At 37.5% G+C, this 6,239-nt stretch overlaps 1 long non-coding RNA gene across 1 annotated transcript in view; it reads right to left on the reverse strand.

The window, feature by feature from the left end:
• LOC138872478 (uncharacterized) overlaps positions 1–5,618 on the reverse strand; it is a 38,780-nt gene extending 33,162 nt beyond the window's left edge. Inside the window, exon 1 of the long non-coding RNA XR_011400859.1 lies at positions 4,999–5,618. This is a non-coding gene — a long non-coding RNA (uncharacterized lncRNA). The remainder of the gene's footprint in view (positions 1–4,998) is intronic.
• Between the last annotated feature and the right edge of the window lie 621 nt (positions 5,619–6,239).

Here is a 6,239-nt window from a genome sequence, read left to right on the forward strand (position 1 = left end):
CAAAGATTAAGAAGTCAAAAAGTGTTATATGGTCGAACATTTGATCCTGCAATTTCGGAAATGGCAGGCATGAGACAGATTCTGAAGATTGTGGAATTTCAACAATGGGAACACCTGTTTGAAGGGAGCATGCCTCTGGTGTACGAAGATGCAGTGCAAACCTCCTACTCATCTCTCTTTACTGTTTAGGGGGATCACATCTATGCACTTGTAAATGGAGTGGATATCGTACTCGACTCTTCAACATTGGAAAAAATTCTCAAAATTCCATGTGAAGGTGTGTCCTTAGTTAAGATGTCTGTGGAATAAACTTTCGAAGAGCCATCATGAAAGAGCAAGCTATTCAATAGGGGGAACAGGTCCATAAGAAGGTATTGCTTCCTGAGTACTAGCTTCTCTTTGAACTGGTTAATAAAGTACTCTTACCCCGCTCTGAGAGACTTTCCATTGCTACAAAGTCAGATTTGGTCCTAATGGAAGCACTTGATGAGTTTATACCAATTAATTTTCCAACAATCATGATATATCATATGCAGAAGGTGGAAAATTTTAAAGGTGGCAATCATGGGTTACCTTATGGCTTTCTCCTCACTCAGGTGTTCAGATTCTATAAGGTTCCCTTGGGAAATCCCAGAGTGGGGACACGCAAGAAAACCTTCTCTAAGAAGAATATGAATGTATAGAAAAATTTAGTGGAAGCATCTCGACCATTTCTCAGCTGATAAACGCCCAATATGTAGCCTCTGAGGAAATATGAAGGCTGAGGGCTCAAAATGTCATTCTAGAGACTCAGCCTAGCCAAGCAGCTAAGGGACCTGATTCTGTACATGAGGAGGTTGCCCGACTGAGAAAAGAAAATGAGAGACTTCGGGCTCAACTACTTGAAGAACAACTGGTTGCGAATGCTAGATTGAACTTGGTTCTCAAAACCATTGTTGTCTCTTCCTCCAAGCCTTCTTCCCTTAGTGTTCCCTAGGATCCTCCCTAGTGTCTAGCTATTTTTGCTCCAACTTCCTGTGGCTGCTATTTTACTTGTGTTTACTTGTTTTTGTGAATGGCATGTTGAACTTAACCATTACTGCTTCTGTATTGCTCAGTCTAAAGTAAACATTAATAAAACATCTCCCTTTTCCTGCACGTACAATATTGTGCTCCTCTAACTTCTCTTTTCTATCATGTTGTGTGCACATATGTGGCATGAGCTAACTGTGTTAGACTTCTTTATGCTTATTACATGCTTGTGCTCTTCTACATATTTGTTCTTTTTCATGATGCCAAAAGGGGATATAGAAAAGCGGGAGGTTGAGAGGAACTAAAACTCACAAGGAACTGAAACTCACAAGGAGGGAGATCTAAGATTAAGGGGGAACTGCTGACATCTCATCTGGTTAATTGTTAATTTTGATCTAAACAAATGCTTTTCATGTCTCAGTTTGTCATCATCAAAAAGGGGGAAATTGATGGGATGTTTTTTATGTTTTGATGATTTAACAAACTTGTTATGAAGAACCAGATAGAGAACCTTGTCCCATAGGGTACACATCTCATGTGAAATGCTCGAAGTCAGAAATTCAGCGAATGGATCAATGACCACAGAAAGGAACAGAACAGGGACCTGATGTGTTGGTCCTTTAGGGTTCTCCAACAAAAGCACAAGTCAGTGACTGTACACATTCAATATAAAGAGAAACACAATAGGGACCTTCTCTCTTAGATTCTCTGACAGAAGTATAGGTCAAGTGTACAGCTGGAACGTAGCAGAATAAAGTGACAGTTTGGCAATTGTTACAGAAGAGGAACACAACCAGGACTTGGTCCGTTGTTGTGTCCTGACAGAAGTACAAAGTCCACTATCCAACTGGAATGCAACTACCTAGAAGTGGTTGTGCAGACAGTGCAGTAGTCACTTCTCACTGGGAAAAAGTACACCACGAGTTGACATCACTATCCATTGTGATATCTTTTGTGATAAAACAACCTGGTGCAAGACACACCATCACTTGTGCATTCAGTGATATTCTCTCAAGAAGAAGAAGCATTCATCCGGCATTGAAGTCACTGGTGTGTTAAGAACAAGAAGATAACTCCACTAAAGATCAGTTTCTAAACGAGTCTTATGTATATCCATAGTTGAGTTGTAATTTGTTAATTGCTCTATATTGTAATTCCTAGTTTGCTTTCTTAGAAGTGTTGTTTTAGGAACAAACCAAATTCGTAAACTTTAGAGTTTATGTTGTGACTAGGAATAGTCATAAGTTAAATCCTCTGTAACTAGGAGAGTTAGAGAGTGACTTGTGGTGGTTGCATCACAAGTTAGTTTGAAGTCTTTGCAATCAGAAGTATTTCAAAGTGGCTTGTAATAGGTATATTACAAGTTAGTTGAGTTAAAAGCCTACAAGAGTAGGTCATGATTTTTTAATCCCCTTGTGTGGAATTTTTCCACGTAGAAAATCTCTTGCCTCCTTTACATTCAGTCTTTACTGCATTCTACGTATCAGTTTCATACGGGACCAGGTACTCCATAGTTTGGTGGACTCATTTAAGCTGTCACTCTAGCTTGGTGGGAAATGCATAGTAATGAGCCTGACCACTACCTGATTGACCTCTCCCTCTACGGTGACCTCGAACTGACTGAGCCCCACCTTAGCTGGTTGTGCGGGTGGTATAGATACTGGTGCTAAAATCATAGGTTGCAAGTTCTACTATGGGACTCTACTCAAAAGTCTAGGGCAATCCCTTTTGAGATGACTCAAGTGTCTACACTTAAGACAATTATTCCTATAATGAAGCTTCTGACCCTATTAACCCGAATAGTTGTCTACGAAACCCTGAGTAGATCGAGCACGGTAAGAACTCTATGTCGGCAACGCACTGAATGATGACTGAATTAGGTGAGCAATGTATGAACCGTGGCTAACTGATGAACCACAAGGAATCTGATGAGCTGCCTAAGCGGAACTAAAAGGATAACCTCCGTTGTAATGTGACTGACCTCCGAACGAGGTACCACCAAAACCACCCAAACCACAGGGGCCTTTTGGCATCCCACTCCTCTTTCTTAAGCATGCGAATATGCTCTAATAAGCTATAAATCTCAACCACCTAGTCAAACCTAGCATCCGTCTTGGCCACGAGCCAAACTATAATGTAGAATATAGTCGAGGCCATTAATGAACCTACCGATATTCCCCCTCTCAGTAGGAACCAACCATAATGCATGACGTGCCAAATATGCGAATCTCATCTCGTATTGGGTCACAGTTATATCTCCCTAGCTCAGCTCCTCAAACTGCCTACGCAACTCCTCTCCGCGAGTCTGTTGGACAAACATATCTAAAAAGAGAACTGAGAATTCATGTCATGTAATTGTTGCCACGCAAGTTGGCCTACCTTACTCATAGGTCTGCCACTATCTGTAGGCTACCCATGTAAGATAAAAAGTAGCAAAGAAGATTCCACTAGTGTCTATAATACCCATTGTGCGAAGATCTTGATGACACCAATCCAGAAAACTCTAAGCATCCTCTAACTCTCCTCCACCTAACTCGGGAGGATGAAGCCTCTTAAATCGCTCCAACCTTTTCTACTCCTCCTTAGTCATAGATGGATCAACCTCAGCCTAAGCAACAATAACGGGTTAAACCGGTAACATACCTGGATTCTAATAACCTTGAGCTAGCTGCTCCGGTGTATGGGCGATGGGAGTCTTCGCTCCTCCCCTAGCTTGTGAGGTATTCGGCACAACTAGTATCATACCCCCATAAGACAAGCTCGTGCATGTCACACCTCCTTTTTACCAAGGGATAGAGGGATATAAGAGAATTTTTCCACTTTAGGTGACATTAATCGAAATAAAATTATTTATTTAATTTCAGAGCCACCACTTGGGAAAACTTATGGTGTCCCAAGTCACCGATTTATTTTAAATCCCAAATCGAGGAAATTGACTCTATTTATGGTCCGCGAACACAGAAGACCGAGTAAGGAATTCCGTTAACCCGGGAGAAGGTGTAATGCACTCCAGGATTTTATGGTTTTAGCACGGTAGCTTTACAATTATATGCCTGGATTAATTAAATTGTCTAATTACTTATATTAGAACCGATGTACATTTTTACCTTTTACCGTTTTTAATTACTTGATTATTTGCGATTACAGAATTATCTTGAAGTGAGTCACGCGTATGTGTATTCGCTTTATTTGGGGCGTTAAAATTATGTCACATGTATGTGTGTACAGAATTTATCGCGTTTTATTAATTATTAAGATTGTTCGGCCAATGTCGCGCGAACGCGTACCTGGAATTATTTTAAAAATCATCATTATGTCACGCGAACATGCACACAATCACGATAAGAGATTAGAACACGCCTAAAGCATTCTACGATGTTCATAAATTATTTTTGTTTTTTTTAGATTTGAAATTATTGTGAGGCTAAGTTATGGAAAATTATTGTGGGAGAGGTGATGTGAATTAATTGACATGAATTTATTGGAAAAGATGCCAAAAATATGAGTTAATGTTCCAACCCCATAATCTACATATAAAGCTTATGAATTAGAAGAATAAGGCATGAAAAATATTTTAAGCTTAAAAACAAATTGACTTTCCACTTAAACCAAACGATCAGAATCTTTACTAGCCATAAATCTCGGTAAAATTAAGTCCAAACCTCATTCTCTTTACTAAATATCTCTAATCTCAACTATTTTAAACTTGTTTTCCTTAGTTGTTCATTTAAAAAAACAAAAATAAATGCATAACAGTGAAACTAAATTTCTAACATGTGACCACAAACAAAATTAAATAAGAAGCAAAATACTACCAACTAAGCTACCTAAATCAAATAATAAGGCATTAAACAAAACAAATAGAAACAAGAAGCAAAATATTGGCACTAACTAAACTTATCTAAAATTAAATGAGAAGGCAGTAAAGCAAAACAAATAGGAATAGAATATCTCCTTAAAAAAAATATAGAAGGAAATAAGATTAACCTCAATGAAGCTTCTTAGTCAATTTTATTGATGAAACTTCACGAGCGAACCAACTAACACAATAGCGAATATCAAACTGAAAGCGAGACCGCGAACAAGACCAACGATATCGAACTGAATTACTGCCGCGCAACTCGACTCAAAGAAATCGAGGATGGACGGTGCAAGTGTGCTTTTGGAAGGCATATCATGACTGGTTTATGGCTGTTTTATACTGTATTTTTGGGCTGTTTTCATGGGGTTTCAGGTGTTTTGGAGGCTATTTTTGCTGGTGGTTGTACAGCTGAAGCAGTAGCGGAATTACAGATATTTCGGGGTGATTTTGGTATTATTTTTGGGTGAATTTGAACTGATTTTTAGAGCTGGTTAGGAGGTTTTTTGGGGTCGTTTTGTTGGTTGAATTGCTGGAATTTTTCATGCTTGTTCTTAGAGGAAGAAGAGGATTGAGCTGCATTTTTGACCTCTTATTTCAGATCTGTTCGTCGTCTTCGTTCTGCTTTTTTTTTTTCCTTCGTGTGTCTTAATTATATATAGATGTGTATGTATAACTGATGTAAGGAAGTGATGAGATGAGTGGGGGAAGTGGAGGAAAAGACGTGAGAGAGTTAGGATATGTGGGGAGAGGAGACGTGAGGGAATGGGAAAGTTAGGGGGTTGTTACTATTTTCTATCTTCTTTTTTTTTTTTTTTTTTTTGGTAAGAGTCATGGAATATGTGACTTTGTTTTAATGATAAAGTTTACTACTAATTATTTTTGGAAAAAACTTACGAGAATTCCACTATATTTTTTTTGTATGTTTTCTTTTAGAAGTAAAATTCAATTAAAATATTAACATAAAATTATTAACCAACTAACTTTAGACTAAGAAAAATATAAGAAATCTAACTATCTACATATAATTTAAATAATACTAAGAAAAATACATAGTTTACTTATTAAAATTCTAATTAAAAGAAATCATATATATTTTTTGTAAATTTTTATTTTTCTCTTTATAAATAGAAATAAAATATGTTCTCTCTCTCTCTCTATATATATATATATATACACACACACACACACATTAGACATAGAGAAAATATTTACATTAAAATAGTATAGAATTTGGGTGTGGTCAAAAATTAGTTGTTCACAACATGCCCCTCTTTACTTGAAAACATGAAGAGTTTTCAGGCAAAGAAAAACGAACAAGTTGACTGATTTTTGACCTCACCATTATTTAAAAAGAAAAAGAAGATAA

Source organism: Nicotiana sylvestris, chromosome 7, assembly GCF_000393655.2.
Source record: "Nicotiana sylvestris chromosome 7, ASM39365v2, whole genome shotgun sequence".
Classification (NCBI taxonomy): domain Eukaryota; kingdom Viridiplantae; phylum Streptophyta; class Magnoliopsida; order Solanales; family Solanaceae; genus Nicotiana; species Nicotiana sylvestris.